This window comes from Lagenorhynchus albirostris, chromosome 1 (assembly GCF_949774975.1).
Source record: "Lagenorhynchus albirostris chromosome 1, mLagAlb1.1, whole genome shotgun sequence".
In the NCBI taxonomy this organism is placed as follows: Eukaryota; Metazoa; Chordata; class Mammalia; order Artiodactyla; family Delphinidae; genus Lagenorhynchus; species Lagenorhynchus albirostris.
This window is the reverse complement of record NC_083095.1, coordinates 33,088,007-33,105,324: the sequence shown is the minus strand read 5'-3', so window position 1 is coordinate 33,105,324 and position 17,318 is coordinate 33,088,007. Positions and strand designations below refer to the sequence as shown.

At 40.2% G+C, this 17,318-nt stretch overlaps 1 long non-coding RNA gene across 2 annotated transcripts in view; it reads right to left on the bottom strand.

The window, feature by feature from the left end:
* Window positions 1-17,318, bottom strand: part of LOC132529750 (uncharacterized) — a 41,657-nt gene that overhangs the window by 14,424 nt on the left and 9,915 nt on the right. The window lies entirely within an intron of this gene.

The window sequence follows — 17,318 nt, the reverse complement described above, 5'->3', positions numbered from 1 at the left end:
CTCCTATGTTTTCTTCCAGAAGCTTTAGAGTTTTAGCTTTTTATGTTTAGGTTTGTGATACAATTTGAACTAGTTTTCGTGTGTGGTACGAGATAGGAGTCAAGGTTCATTTTTTTATAAGTAACTTGTTATTCCAGCACAATTTGTTGATATAACTTTCCTTTACCCATTGAATTGCCTTGATGTCTTTTCCTTTTTTTTAAATTAATTAATTAATTTATTTTTGGCTGCATTGGGTCTTCTTTGCTGCTCCCAGGCTTTCTCTAGTTGTGGTGAGTGGGGGCTACTCTTTGTTGTGGTGCGAGGGCTTCTCATTGCGGTGGCTTCTCTTGTTATGGAGCACGGGCCCTAGCTGAGTGGGCTTCAGTAGCTGTGGCATGCGGGCTCAGTAGCTGTGGCACAGGGGCTTAGTTGCTCCGCGGCATGTGGAATCTTCCCCGACCAGGGCTCGAACCCGTGTCCCCTGCATTGGCAGGCAGATTCTTAACCACTATGCCACCAGGGAAGTCCCTGCATTATACTTCTGATCGATATTCTGTGTCTGCCCCTTCAGCTTCCTCCTTCCTGCTATGTGCTCCCTTGCTCTCCAAATTTCAATTGGATTGGCCAACAGGGGGCACTATGAAGAGATAAGAGGGCAGGAAGAGAGAGGTCAGGTATTTGCTCCCTGGCTCCTTTCTTGCTAGTCCAGTTTGTCAGTAGCTGCATTTCTCCACATAAGCCACAGCTTTTGTCAGGTGGCCTTCCTTAGGACTCCAGTTCTGGTTGATTCAGGTTGTTCTCCCCACTTGCCCCTCTTGCTAGAGATTGGGGCTTTACCATTCCTTATCCGTTTCCCTGAATCATGCCCATACCTTGACTGAAGACTATCTTTAGTCACCCTTTTTGAGCCTGCATCTGGTTCCTGCAGGGACCCAACTGATACAGTAATCTATGGTGTACATCAACCACAATTTACCCATTTATTTCACTGAGACAGACCTTCCCACGCCCCTGGTTCTTCATCATCCTTAAACATTGCTCTGTTGAACCACTTCATGCAGTTTTATACAAACTTATGCAGCAGTTTCAGAATTTACATAGGATACTTGTGCAGGAGCAGGTCCTAGGTAGGTCTATACCTCGTTTAACTAGACACTGAGTGGTTATGCTTCAGAATAGCAGCATCAGCTGATCTGCTCACCCAAATTTCATGGGAGTTCCCAGCCACCCATGTTGATACCAATGCTGGGTGTCACTCAGCTTTCTAATTTTGCCAGTTTATTAGGTATAAAGTGAGATCTCATTGTTGTTTTAACTTGCATTTGTCTGATTACTCATGAGTTTCAGCATCTCTTCAAGTGCATTTTTAGTTTTTGGATTTTCTCTTTTGCAAATTCCCCATTTGTACTCTATCATTTTCCTCAGGGATTTAAAATTTAAAACACCATGTAGGCAGCAGTGGGCAAGCTTGGCCTTTGGGGAAGTCTGTTTGCAGTGTTTACACTTGGCAAATGTTTCCCCTGCCTTTCCTCTACCCCTTACTCCCAATGGATTCCCCATTTGCTGCCTAAGCCTCTCCCCCGCCCCTCAGCATTGACCTTACCAGTACAGATGCAGCCACTAGCTGAAAAGTCACTCAATCTCAGACACTCAGCCTTTTTCATCTATAGGAATTGACATAATTACCATGAGTAGGTCATTTAGTCATTTAAATGAGCTGGACAGTAGGCAGGCCTCCTGGTTACAGATACATGCCCTTGAGAAACTCATGGATAAGTATAATCCAGTGAAGCTAATACTACAAAGGCAGTCTGGGCTAGATGTGGTAGGTACAGAGAGGTCATTGTGAGATACAGTATGTGAAGTCAATTTGAATAATAAACAGAACTGCTAGCATTTAAGCACTTGGAGTGTGCCAGGCACCATAGCAACTGCTTTACGGACGTCGTTTTATCTAATTCTAACAACAACCCTTTAGCAGTGGTTCTGAAAGTGTATTTTGCTGGCCCCTGGGGGTCCCAAGACCCTTTCAAGGGATCCTGAAAGGTTTAGAGTATTTTCATTATAATACTAAGATATTATTTGCTTTTTTACTGTGTTGACATTTTCGTTGACGGCACAAAAGCTATGGTGGGCAAGACTGCTGATGCCTTAGCACAGATCAAGGCAGTGGCACCAAACTGTACTAATGGTCATTGTTTTCTTCACCACCACATAGCTGCAGCAAAAAGATTCCAGTTTCACTGAAGAATGCCCTTGATGAAGCGGTAAACATTATCCATCTTATTAAGTCTCCCCCAAGTACATGTTTTACTATTCTGTGTGACAGTGGGAAGTACACAGAAAGCACTTCTGCTGCCTTTCAACGACTGTCTCAGGGACTAGTACTCGTATGACTGTTTGAGTTGTGAGCTAGATTAGCCACCTTTTTCCTGGAACATCATTTTTGTTCTAAGGAATGCTTGACAGACAAACCATTGTTCTTCATATCTGGATGTTTGGCAGTCATTTTGTTGAAAATAGACAAAATGAGCCCTCTGCTTCAAGGAAAACAACAGTATGATAGAAGTTTGGAAAACTTGTATCTGCCACTATGATCTGGACAGCTTCTCATGCTTAAAGACTTTTCTGATGAAATCGGCAGTGATATTAGGCATGTGATTTTTCTAGGTTGATAATGAGATGTGTCAACTTTCGGAAGATTTGCATATTCTATAAAAAATACTCTCCAAATGACTAATGCACAAAGTTATGAAATCATGCATAGGAAAAAGAACCACTTAAAGTGTAAGATAGACCCATGGATTTTAATATGACAGACTATGAAAAGATTATCGAGTAGTTCAGATTTCATGCTGTAGGAGACCTTTAAGAAACTATCACGGGCTTCCCTGGTGGCACAGTGGCTGAGAGTCCGCCTGCCGATGCAGGGGACACGGGTTCGTACCCCGGTCCGGGAAGATCCCACATGCCGCGGAGCGGCTGGGCCCGTGAGCCATGGCTGCTGAGCCTGCGCGTCCGGAGCCTGTGCTCCTCAACGGGAGAGGCTGCGGCAGTGAGAGGCCCGCGTACCGCAAAAAAAAAAAAAAAAGAAACTATCACTTGTTGATTTTTGGTATAGTGTCGAAGAAGACTATCCACAATAATTTGAAAGGGCCACTAAAACATCAGTACCTCTCCCTTTTCCAGCTACTTTTTGCATGAGGTTAGATTGTCTTCATATATTTCAACCAAAAGCACATATTGCAGCATAATGAAGGTAGAACAAATATGAGAATCCAGCTTGCAAAAATACAAAAGAACATTATTTTTTTCTCAGTAAATCTTTTGTTTTGGAAAGCACAAATAACTTTGAAAAATTAAAAATAACCATGTTAACATGCAATGGGTTGGATGTTTAAGTTTTTTATTTTATTATTTTTTATTGAGGTTTAGGTGAGTTACAATATTAGTTTCAGGTGTACAACAAAGCTATTGTTATTTTTAAATTAATAAATAAAGATGTTTTAATTTCTCAGCTTTAATGTTTAATATGGTAAATCTATGAGTAAATAAATATATAGGTATAAATAATATGGTAAATATGTGGATATCTAAATATACAGCTATAACCTACACACATAAAAGTTCTATGGTCTTTATACTCTGTGTTCATACTGTTGTTTCCTTGAAGTGTCAGGTCCTGAGACCAAAACTGCTGCCTTAGAGGTAAAGTTATTAACCAAAATCTGTGGCTGAGGAAACAGGTTTAGAGATTAAAGCGCTTGCCTGGGTCACATAGCCCCGAGGTGGTGACACCGAAGTCCAAGCTCTGTTCACTCCACCATTCAGGGCTACATTGCCATGTATTGACAAACAAGAGAAAGGCCTCCTGCAGCACAGAGAGCTCCAAAAGGAGAGATTGTGGGCCTCAAAAACAGCAGGTGCATGTGAGTTGGGGTGAAGGATCCACTCAAGGATCAGGGAAAGCCTCTCAGAACAGGTGACACCCAAGCTGGAATTTGAAAGAGTAGGATGTTGACAGTTCAAAAATTACGGGAAGACTCCATAAAATCAGTTTGCTTTATCTCAACAAAATCCAGACCTGGGATCAATGAGGACAGCCTGATGGACTTTGGTTATTTAAAGTTTCAAAGTCATGCCCCTGGCTTATATAAACTGTCTCCTTCCATTTGTATAGGCTCACAGCTTACTAATGAAGCACTTCTGCTCAGGTTGTTTAATTTAATTTCCATGAAAGCTTTGGATGGGAGGTTGGGCAAACATCATTGTTCCCATTGTACAGAAGAGGAAATTGAGGCTCCAAAAGATTAAGTAAGAAACTGATCAGTGTGGGGACTGATGACATATGAGACAGGGGTAGGAGGATAATTATTTTTACTCTATATCTTTTTATGCCTATTGAATATTACACATGTGCATGGATTAGCTATTCAAACAAACATATTAAATGTTTTTTGTAAATGAGGTCAAGCAACTTTCCGAAGGTCACAGAACTAATAGATGATGGAACACTGGGATTCCAGCTCCAGTCACTGGGTTCCGGAACCACATCTTAACCATAATGCTTTCTGGCCTCCTAGAATATGCTACTTTCTGGCTTTAAAAACTGGGAAGCACAGACAGAAATGGAAAATATTTTTATCATTATTAATAATAGCACTGGACAGAGGGCCTTTGAGAGGCTGAGACTTGGGCCTGTCAGGAGCTGCTTTTGTCTAATTAATGGTGGTAAGTTAGGCCAGTTAAAAGGGGAGGGGGCACCATCCTTGGACACTAGGGAAGGACAGCTCCTCTCTCTAGCCCAATACTGATCAAGCAGAGAAAGCTGGTCCGCTGAGAGAGCAGGTGAGAGACGATGGACCACTGAGACCTATGGAGGTGGGTCACCCACTGACCTGCTGGTTCCCAAATCCAGATTCCCTTTTGTCCTATTAACCACCACCTAGAACCAACTAGGTGATGGATTTCTGCTCCTGGAAACTAACCCAGTCCTGACAGAGTTCATGCATTAGGCACTTGCTGGGCCATGCTCTTTGCTTTCACACTTGATATGCTTCTCTGGCCAGGATTATTACTATAGCCTCCCAGCTGGTCTTCCTACTTCAGGCCTTGCCCCTCTGTTTATTCTCTACACAGCAGCACACACAGGATGGTTCTGCTAAAATGTCAGTCAGATCATGACACTCCTTTGAACAAAATGCTCTAGTGGCTCTATCTCACTCAGAACAAAAGCCAAAATCCTTTCTACAGCCTGCAAGACCCTGAACAATCCAGGTCTTGACTCCTCTGACCTCGTCTCCCACCACTCTTCTCTCACTCGACCACAGTTACATAGGCCAGAGAGAGTCCAGACATAAACTCATACACCTATGGTCAGCTGATGTTCTATAAGGTTGTCAAACCATTCAATGGGAAAGAACAGTCTTTAGAACAAATGGTGCTGGGACAACTGAATATCCACACGCAAAAGAACGAAGTTGGGTTCCTACCTCACACTATATTAAAAAATTAACTCAAAATGGATCAAAGATCTAAATATAAGATAAAACTATAAAATTCTTGGATACAAATATTTGTGACCTTGAATTATGTAATAGTTTCTTAATTATGACACCAACAGTTCACAAGCAACCAAAGGGGGGAAGAGTAAATTAGACTATTATGCATCAAAGGACACCATCAAAAAGTGAAATGAAAAGCCACAGAATGGGATAATGTATTTACAAATCATGTACCTGATAATGGGCTAGTATCCAGAATTCATATTGAACTCTTAAGCTCAACAATAAAAAGACAAACACCCCAATTTAAAAATAGGCTTTGGGCTTCCCTGGTGGCGCAGTGGTTGAGAGTCCGCCTGCCGATGCAGGGAACACGGGTTCGTGCCCCGGTCCGGGAAGATCCCACATGCCGCGGAGCAGCTGGGCCCGTGAACCATGGCCGCTGAGCCTGCGCGTCTGGAGCCTGTGCTCTGCAACGGGAGAGGCCACAACAGTGAGAGGCCCGCGTACTGCAAAAAAAAAAAACAAAAAAGGCTTTGAAGGGTTTGACTAGACATTTCTCCAAATAAGATATAAAAAATTGCCAATGTCATTAATCATTAGGAAAATACAATTCAAAACCACAATGAGATACCACTTCACACCTACTAGAATGACTATAATACTCATTTTTTCTTCATAAATTTATTTTATTTTTGGTTGCATTGGGTCTTCATTACTGCACGTGGGCTTTTCTCTGGTTGCTGCGAGCGGGGGCTACTCTTCATTGTGGTGCACAGGCTTCTCATTGTGGTGGCTTCTCTTGTTGGAATCATGGGCTCTAGACATGTGGGCTTCAGTATTTGTGGCACACAGGCTCAGTAGTTGTGGCACACGGGCTTAGTTGCTCCGCGGCATGTGGGATCTTCCTGGATCAGGGCTCGAACCCGTGTCTCCTGCATTGACAGGTGGATTCTTAACCACTGCACCACCAGGGAAGCCCACTCTTTTTTAAAGAAACAATGAAAGTGGAAAATAACCAGTGTTGGCAAGGATATGAAAAATTCAAAAGCCTCATATTTTGTTGGTGGGAATGTAAAACGGTGCATGTGGCCACTTTGGAAAACAGTCCTTGCAGTTCCTCAAGAAGTTAAAGAGAGTTACCATATGACCTAGCAATTCCACAAGAGAACTGAAAACATATGTTCACACAAAAACATGTTCATAGTGGCATTATTTGAAATAGCCGAAAAGTTGAAATAACCCAAGTTTCCATCAAATGATGCCTGGATAAACAAAATGTGGTATGTCCATACGATGGAGTATTACCCAGCCATAAAAAGGAATGAAGTATTGATACATGATACACATAGAGGTACCTTGAGAATATTATGCTAAGTGAAAGAAACAAGACACAGAGGCCACATGGCGTACTATTGAATTTATATGAAATGTTCAGAATAGGCTAATCCGTACAAACAGAAAATAGATTACTGGTCACCAGGGGATGGGGAAAGAGGGAATTGAGAGGCGTGGGGTTTCTTTCTGGGGTGATGGAAATATTCTGGAATTAGGTAGTGGGAATGGTTGCACAATGCTGTGAGTATAGTAAAAACCCAATATATTATACACCTTAAAATGGTTTAAATGGTGAATTTTATGTTATGTGGAATTTATCTCAATATAAAAAATTTTAAGTAAATTGATTTTTTTTAACATCTTTATTGGAGTATAATTGCTTTACAATGGTGTGTTAGTTTCTGCTGTATAACAAAGTGAATCAGCTATATGTATACATATATCCCCATTTCTCCTCTGTCTTGCGTCTCCCTCCCACCCTCCCTATCCCACCCCTCTAGGTAGTCACAAAGCACGAAGCTGATCTCCCTGTGCTATGCGGCTGCTTCCCACTAGCTATCTACTTTACCTTTGGTAGTGTACATTTGTCCATGCCACTCTTTCACTTCGTCTCAGCTTACCTTTCCCCCCCCCATGTCCTCAAGTTCATTCTCTACATCTGCGTGTTTATTCCTGTCCTGCCCCTAGGTTCTTCAGAATCATATATATATATATTTAGATTCCATATATATGTGTTAGCATATGGCATTTTTTTTTCTCTTTCTGACTTACTTCACTCGGTATGACAGTCTCTAGGTCCAGCCACCTCACTACAAATAACTGAATTTCGTTTCCTTTTTTTTTTGGGTATGTGGGCCTCTCACTGTTGTGGCCTCTCCCGTTGTGGAGCACAGGCTCCAGATGTGCAGGCTCAGCGGCAATGGCTCACGGGCCCAGCCGCTCCACGGCATGTGGGATCTTCCCGGACCGAGGCACGAACCCGTGTCCCTTGCATCAGCAGGCGGACTCTCAACCACTGCACCACCAGGGAAGCCCTCGTTTCCTTTTATGGCTGAGTAATATTCGATTGTATATATGTGCCACACCTTCTTCATCTGTCTAAGGACACCTAGGTTGCTTCCATGTCCTGGCTATTGTAAATAGAGCTGCAATGAACATTGTGGTAAACGACTCTTTTTTTTTTGCTGGTAGATCTGTATAATTTTTTACACATTTTTTTCCTAAAATTTCCCATAGTTTATGTTTTCATAATTTCTTTTTTTTAAAAACATCTTTATTGGAGTATAATTGCTTTACAATGGTGTGTTAGTTTCTTCTTTATAACAAAGTGTATCAGCTATACATATACATATATCCCCATATCCCCTCCCTCTTGCGTCTCCCTCCCACCCTCCCTATCCCACCCCTCTAGGTGGTCGCAAAGCACTGAGCTGATCTCCCTGTACTATGTGGCTGCTTCCCACTAGCTATCTAGTTTACATTTGGTAGTGTATATATGTCCATGTCACTATCTCACTTCATCCCAGCTTACCTTTCCCCCTCCCCGTGTCCTCAAGTCCACTCTCTACATCTACATCTTTATTCCTGTCCTGGCCCTAGGTTCTTCAGAACCTTTTTTTTTTAGATTCCATATATATGTGTTAGCATACGGTATTTGTTTTTCTTTTTCTGACTTACTTCACTCTGTATGACAGGCTCTAGGTCCATCCACCTCACTACAAATAACTCAATTTCATTTCTTTTTATGGCTGAGTAATATTCCACTGTATATATGTGCCACAGCTTCTTTAACCATTCATCTGTCGATGGGCACTTAGGTTGCTTCCATGTCCTGGCTATTGTAAATAGAGCTGCAATGAACTTTGTGGTACATGACTCTTTTTGAATTTTGGTTTTCTCAGGGTATATGCCCAATAGTGGGATTGCTGGGTCATATGGTAGTTCTATTTGTAGTTTTTTAAGGAACCTCCATACTGTTCTCCATAGTGGCTGCATCAATTTACATTCCTGCCAACAGTTCAAGACTGTTCCCTTTTCTCCACACCCTCTCCAGCATTTACTGTTTGTAGATTTTTTGATGATGGCCATTCTGACTGGTGTGAGGTGATACCTCACTGTAGTTTTGATTTGCATTTCTCTAATGATTAGTGATGTTGAGCATCCTTTCATGTGTTTGTTGGCAATCTGTATATGTTCCTTGGAGATATGTCTATTTAGGTCTTCTACCCATTTTTGGATTGGGTTGTTTGTTTTTTTGATATTGAGCTGCATGAGCTGCTTGTATATTTTGGAGATTAATTCTTTGTTAGTTGCTTCGCTTGCAAATATATTCTTCCATTCTGAGGATTGTCTTTTCGTCTTATTTATGGTTTCCTTTGCTGTGCAAAAGCTTTTAAGTTTCATTAGGTCCCATTTGTTTATTTTTGTTTTTATTTCCATTTCTCTAGGAGGTGGGTCAAAAAGGATCTTGCTGTGATTTATGTCATAGAGTGTTCTGCCTAGGTTTTCCTCTAAGAGTTTTATAGTGTCTGGCCTTACATTTAGGTCTTTAATTCATTTTGAATTTATTTTTGTGTATGGTTTAGGGAATGTTATAATTTCATTCTTTTACATGTAGCTGTCCAGTTTTCCCAGCATCACTTATTGAAGAGGCTGTCTTTTCTCCATTGTATATTCTTGCCTCCTTTATCAAAGATAAGGTGACATATGTGCATGGGTTTATCTCTGGGCTTTCTATCCGGTTCTATTGATCTATATTTCTGGTTTTGTGCCAGTACCATACTGTCTTGATTACTGTAGCTTTGTAGTATAGTCTGAGGTCAGGGAGCCTTATCCCTCCATCTCTGTTTTTCTTTCTCAAGATTGCTTTGGCTATTTGGGGTCTTTTGTGTTTCCATACAAATTGTGAAATTTTTTGTTCTAGCTCTGAAAAATGTCATTGGTAGTTTGATAGGGATTTCATTGAATCTGTAGATTGCTTTGGGTAGCAGTCATTTTCACAATGTTGATTCTTCCAATCCAAGAACATGGTATATCTCTCCATCTGTTTGTACCATCTTTAATTTCTTTCATCAGTGTCTTATAGTTTCTGTATACAGGTCTTTTGTCTCCTTAGGTAGGTTTATTCCTAGGTACTTCATTTTTTTGTTGCAATGGTAAATGGGAGTGTTTCCTTAATTTCACTTTCAGATTTTTCATCATTCGTGTATAGGAATGCAAGAGATTTCTGTGCATTAATTTTGTATCCTGCTACTTTACCAAATTCATTGATTAGCTCTAGTAGTTTTCTGGTAACACCTTTGGATTATTTATGTATAGTATCATGTCATCTGCAAACAGTGACAGTTTTACTTCTTTTCTGATTTGGATTACTGTTATTTCTTTTTCTTCTCTGATTGCTGTGGCTAAAACTTCAAAAACTATGTTGAATAATAGTAGTGAGAGTGGGCAACCTAGTCTTTTTCCCGATCTTAGTGGAAATGGTTTCGTTTTTCACCATTGAAAACGATGTTGGCTGTGGGTTTGTCATATATGGCGTTTATTATGTTGAGGTAAGTTCCCTCTATGCCTACTTTCTAGAGGGTTTCTTTCATAAATGGGTGTTGAATTTTGTCAAATGCTTTTTCTGCATCTATTGAGATGATCATATAGTTCTTCTCCTTCAATTTGTTAATATGGTTTATCACATTGATTGATTTGCGTATATTGAAGAATCCTTGCATTCCTGGGATAAACCACACTTGATCATGGTGTATGATCCTTTTAATGTGCTGTTGGATTCTGTTTGCTAGTATTTTGTTGAGGATTTTTGCATGCATGTTTATCAGTGATATTGGCCTGTAGTTTTCTTTCTTTGTGACATCTTTGTCTGGTTTTGGTATCAGGGTGATGGTGGCCTCGTAGAATGAGTTTGGGAGTATTCCTCCCTCTGCTATATTCTGGAAAAGTTTGAGAAGAATAGGTGTTAGCTCTTCTCTAAACATTTGATAGAATTCACCTGTGAAGCCATCTGGTCCTGGGCTTTTGTTTGTTGGAAGATTTTTAATCACAGTTTCAATTTCAGTGCTTGTGATTGGTCTGTTTATATTTTCTATTTCTTCCTGGTTCAGTCTCAGAAGGTTGTGCTTTTCTAAGAATTTATCCATTTCTCCCAGGTTGTCTTATTTTTTTTAATTAATTAATTTATTTATTTATTTTTGGTTGCATTGGGTCTTTGTTGCTGCATGTGGGCTTTCCCTAGTTGCGGCAAGTGGGGGCTACTCTTTGTTGTGGTGTGTGGGCTTCTCGTTGCGGTGGCTTTTCTTGTTGTGGAGCACGGGCTCTAGGTGAGTGGGCTTCAGTAGTTGTGGCATGTGGGCTTCAGTAGTTGTGGCTCGCAGGTTCATTTGTTGTGGCACACGGGCTTAGTCTCTCTGCCGCATGTGGTATCTTCCCGGACCAGGACTCGAACCCATGTCCTCCACATTGGCAGGCCGATGCCTAACCACTGCACCACCAGGGAAGTCCCTAGGTTGTCCATTTTAATGGCATGTAGTTGCTTGTAGTAATCTCTCATGATCCTTTGTATTTCTGCAGTGTCAGTTGTTACTTCTCCTGTTTCATTTCTAAATCTATTGATTTGAGTGTTCTCTCTTTTTTTCTTGATGAGTCTGGTTAATGGTTTATCAATTTTGTTTATCTTCTCAGAGAACCAGCTTTTAGTTTTATTGATCTTTGCTATTGTTTCTTTCATTTCTTTTTCATTTATTTCTGCTCTGATCTTTATTTCTTTCCTTCTACTAACTTTGGGTTTTGTTTGTTCTTCTTTCTCTAGTTCCTTTAGGTGTAAGGTTAGATTGTTTATTTGAGATTTTTCTTTTTTCTTGAGGTAGGCTTGTATTGCTATAAACTTCCCTCTTAGAACTGCTTTTGCTGCATCCCATAGGTTTTGGGTCATCGTGTTTTCATTGTCATTTGTTTCTAGGTATTTTTTGATTTCCTCTTTGATTTCTTCAGTGATCTCTTCGTTATTTAGTAGTGTATTGTTTAGCCTCCATGTGTTTGTACTTTTTACAGACTTTTTCCTCTAATTGACATCTAGTCTCATAGCATTGTGGTAGGAAAACATACTTGATATGATTTCAAATTTTTTAAATTTACTAAGGCTTGATTTGTGACCCAAGATATGATCTATCCTGGAGAATGTTCCATGAGCACTTGAGAAGAAAGTGTATTCTGTTTTTTTTGGATGGAATGTCATATAAATATCAATTAAGTCCATCTTGTTTAATGTATCATTTAAAGCTTGTGTTTCCTTATTTATTTTCATTTTGGATGATCTGTCCATTGGTGAAAGTGGGGTGTTAAAGTCCCCTACTATTATTGTGTTACTGTCGATTTCTCCTTTTATGGCTGTTAGCATTTGCCTTATGTATTTATGCACCCTTATGTGTTGGGTGCATAAATATTTACAATTGTTATATCTTCTTCTTGGATTGATCCTTTGATCATTATATAGTGTCTTCCTTGTCTCTTGTATTAGTCTTTTTTTTAAAGTCTATTTTGTCTGATAGGAGAATTGCTACTCCAACTTTCTTTTGATTTCCATTTGCATGGAATATCTTTTTCCATCCCCTCACTTTCAGTCTGTATGTGTCCCTAGGTCTGAAGTGGGTCTCTTGTAGACAGCATATAGATGGGTCTTGTTTTTATATCCATTCAGCCAGTCTATGTCTTCGGGTTGGAGCATTTAATCCTCTTACTTTTAAGGTAGTTACCGATATGTATGTTCCTATTACCATTTTCTTAATTGTTTTGGGTTTGTTATTGTATGTCTTTTCCTTCTCTTGTGTTTCTTGCCTAGAGAAGTTCCTTTAGCATTTGTTGTAAAGCTGGTTTGTGGTGCTGAATTCCCTTAGCTTTTGCTTGTCTGTGAAGGTTTTAATTTCTCTGTCGAATCTGAGTGAGATCCTTGCTGGGTAGAGTAATCTTGGTTGTAGGTTTTCCCCTTTCATCACTTTAAATATGTCTTGCCACTCCCTTCTGGCTTGCAGAGTTTCTGCTGAAAGATCATCTGTTAACCTTATGGGGATTCCCTTGTACATTATTTGTTGCTTTTCCCTTGCTGTTTTTAATATTTTTTCTTTGTATTTACTTTTTGATAGTTTGATTAATATGTGTCTTGGCATGTTTTTCCTTGGATTTATCCTGTATGGGACTCTCTGCGTTTCCTGGCCTTGGCTATTTTTTTTCCCATATTAGGGAAATTTTCAACTATAATCTCTTCAAATATTTTCTCCATCCCTTTTTTTTCTCTTCTTCTTCTGGGACCCCTATAGTTTGAATGTTGGTGCATTTAATGTTGTCCTGGAGGTCTCTGAGACTGTCCTCAATTCTTTTCATTCTTTTTTCTTTATTCTGCTCTGCAGTAGTTATTTCCACTATTTTATCTTCCAGGTCACTTATCTGTTTTTCTGGCTCAGTTATTCTGCTACTGATTCCTTCTAGAGAATTTTTAATTTCATTTATTGTGTTGTTCATCATTGTTTGTTTGCTCTTTAGTTCTTCTAGGTCCTTGTTAAACATTTCTTGTATTTTCTCCATTGTATTTCCAAGATTTTGGATCATCTTTACTATCATTACTCTGAATTCTCTTTCAGGTAGACTGCCTATTTCCTCTTCATTTGTTAGGTCTGGTGGGTTTTTACCTTGCTCCTTCATCCACTATGTACTTCTCTTTCTTCTCATTTTGCTTAATTTACAGTGTTTTGGGTCTCCTTTTCTCAGGTTGCAGGTTCATAGTTCCCATTGTTTCTGGTGTCTGCCCCCAGTGGGTAAGGTTGGTTCAGTGGGTTGTGTAGGCTTCCTGGTGGAGGGGATTGGTGCCTGTGTTCTGGTGGATGAGGCTGTATCTTGTCTTTCTGGTGGGCAGGTCCACATCTGGTGGTGTGTTTTGGGGTGTCTGTGGCCTTATTATGATTTTAGGCAGCCTTTCTGCTAGTGGTGGGGTTGTGTTCCTGTCTTGCTAGTTGTTTGGCATAAGGTATCTAGCACTGTAGCTTGCTGGTCGTTGAGTGGATCTGGGTCTTAGCGTTGAGATGGAGATCTCTGGGAGAGCTTTCGTTGTTTGATATTACGTGGGGTTGGGAGGTCTCTGGTGGTCCAATGTCCTGAACTCGGCTCTCGCACCTCAGAGGCTCAGGCCTAAAACCTGGCAGGAGCGCCAAGACCCTGTCAACCACTTGGCTCAGTTTCCATCTCAGAGTCAGCCTCTTCAAGGAAGCTGAATTAATTCAAGCAGCCATCATATGGACAGGGCACTGCTGTGGAGCAGGGTTGGCAAACTTCTTTTGTGGAAGGAAAGATAGTGCTGTTGGCTTTGGTGGACCATATGTTCTCCATTGCATTTACTGAGCTCTGCCTTTCTAGTGTGAAAGCAGCCATAAACAATACATCAGTAAATTGATTTTTTAAAAAATCTTCCTATAAAGAAAATTCCAGGTCCAGATGGCTTTAATAGTAAATCAGACCTAACATTTAAGGAAGAAATTGAATCAATTCTACACAGAAAATGAAAAAAAGAAAAAAAAAGGAACACTTCCCAACTCATATTTTGAGGCCAGCACTACCCTGATACCCAAATCAGAAAAAAAGGTTTGATTATAAGATCACACAAAAAAAAAGTGAATCCCTAATGAACATAGACCCTTAACAAAATTTTAACAAATCAAATCTGGCAATAGGATAGAAAGGGAAATGAGGCATGACCAAATCAGTTTTATCCCAGGAATGAAAGGTTTTTTTACCACTTGAAAATTAATCAATGTAATTCACCATACTAGCGCCACTGAAAAAAAAACCAAACAACTATATGATCATCTCACTTGAGTTATAAAATTTTTTGACAAAATTCAAAAGCCATTCAGTAAACAATAAATAGACAGGAACTTTCTTAACTTGTTAAAGGACATCTATGAATAATCTCCAGCCAATATAATACTTAATGGTGAAAGACTGAATGTGTTCCCCCAAAGACTGGGTAAAGAACAAAAATGACCACCTCACCACTTCTTTTCAACACAGTAGAGGAGGTCCTAGACAGTGCAATAAGGAAAGTAAAACAAATAAAAGCTATACAGGTTGAAAGGGAAACTATCCTTATTCAAAGACAACATGACTGTCTACTTTGGAAGTCCTAAGGTACCTACAAAAAGCTACCAAAACTAATAAATAAGTTTGGCAAGATCACATGATACAAAGTCAATATACAAAAATCAAATGTATCTCTATATATTAGCAATAAATAGTTAGAAATGAAAATATAAAAATACAATTTACAATAACACAAAAACTTGATTTCTCAGGGATAGATTTAACATAATATGTGAGGAACTCTCTACAGGAAACTATAAAATATTCCACTGAAAATTTTAATAAGACCAAGTAAATGAACATTAAATGGACAGATACACCATGTTTATGGATCGAAAGCCACAATATTGTTAAGATATCAATTCTCCTCAAATTAAGCTATTTTTCAATTGCAAATTGTTCAAAGCAATCCCAATAAGCTGCTAGTTGGCTTTTTTCTTTTTCTTTTCCCATAGAAATTGACAAGCTGACTCCAAAATATATGCGGAAATTTACAAACTGCTATATATAAAATAAACAACAAGGTCCTACTTGTATAGCACAGGGAACTATATTCAATACCCTGTAATAAATCATAATGAAAAAGAATATATATATATATATATATATATATATAGAACCGAATCACTTTACTGTACACCAGAAGCTAACACAGCATTGTAAATCACTATACTTCAATACAAAACTTTAAAAATTAAATAAAAAATAAAATGTATGTGGAAATAGAAAGTACCTAGAATATTTGAAACAATTTTGTAAAAGAAGAAGAGGGAATTCCCTGGCAGTCCAGTGGTTAGGACTCCACGCTTTCACTGCCGAGGGCCTAGGTTCAATTCCTGGTCAGGGAGCTAAGATCCCATAAGCAATGTGGCCAAAAAACAACAAAAATAACAAAGCTGGAAGACTTGTCTGATTTCAAGACTTATTACAAACCTACATAATCAAGACAATGTGATATTTCTATAAAGATAGACATATGGATCAATGGAACATTATAGAGCCAGAAATAAGCCAATACATATATAGTCAGTGAAATTTTTTACAGAAGTGCCAAGGTTATTTTATGGAGAACAATAATGTTTTCAACAAATGGTGTTGGAACAACCTGATATCCATATGAAAACAACTAACTTCAACCCTTACCTCACACTTTATACAAATGTTAAGTCAAAATGAATCCTAGGGCTTCCCTGGTGGCGCAGTGGTTGAGCGTCCGCCTGCCGATGCAGGGGCCACGGGTTCGTGCCCCGGTCCGGGAAGATCCCACATGCCGCGGAGCGGCTGGGCCCGTGAGCCATGGCCGCTGAGCCTGTGCGTCCGGAGCCTGTGCTCCGCAACGGGAGAGGCCACAACTGGGAGAGGCCTGCGTACCACAAAAAAAAAAAAAAAAAAAAAAAGAATCCTAAAATACAATTGATTTTTGTATATTGACTTTGTATCATGTGACCTCGTTGGACTCACTTGTTAGTTTTGGCTAAGGAGATGGGCAGTTAGGATGGGGGAAAGTGGGGTGGGGGTCATGTGTGAGGCTGACTAATTTAGAACAGGTGGTCAGGGAAGACTTCCTGGGAGAGGTGACATCTGAATAGATTCAAAAGAGGCAGGGGAGCCAGTCGTGACGCTCTTTGAGAGGGGGAGTCGGTATCTCCCTGAGCTGCCCAGAATTTGCACTCATGACAATGTTGGGCAGCAGAAGCCGGGGGCTGAGCCCAGGTCTGACCCCAGAAACAGCCTGAGAGAAGAGGCTTCTTTGGGGTAGAGGCTGTACCTGTGGGCACCAAGACTGACTTAGGTAGCAGGCTGATGGCCTGGGGAAGCAGGTGCCTATTGTCTGGGTGGAGTGGTGCACGGAAAGTCATTTGTCACTTCCCTAGTGTGGCACTGACACCAGCACCCTAGCTGGGGTCCCTGTAGCCTCCCTGATGTCCACTGGGACAGAGCATGTCACAACATGATACTTTATATATTCATTTACTTATCTGTCATCTGTGTCATAAAAACATGAGCTCTGTGGGGACAGGGACCCTCAAAGAACAAGCAGGTGACTGCAGTTTCCAAGTGATGAGCAATCTGGCAATCCCTCCACAGCCCCACAACCCTGTGATTATCCTGGGATTCCTGGGGAGGAAGTCAAAGTGTAGGGCCAGATGGCCAGGCATAGAGGTGGTTCAGGCCCTTGGAAAATACTTGAGCCAGGGGTGATTAATAATTCCCATCCCACACAGTGAAATTGGAGACTAGGTTGCATATCCTTTACTTCATTTAATTCTCACAAATGTCCTCTAAGGTAGATTACACTCTCACCATTCCCAGATGAGGAAGCCCCAGCTCAGAGTTTAGATAACTGGTCCAAGGTCACGTAGC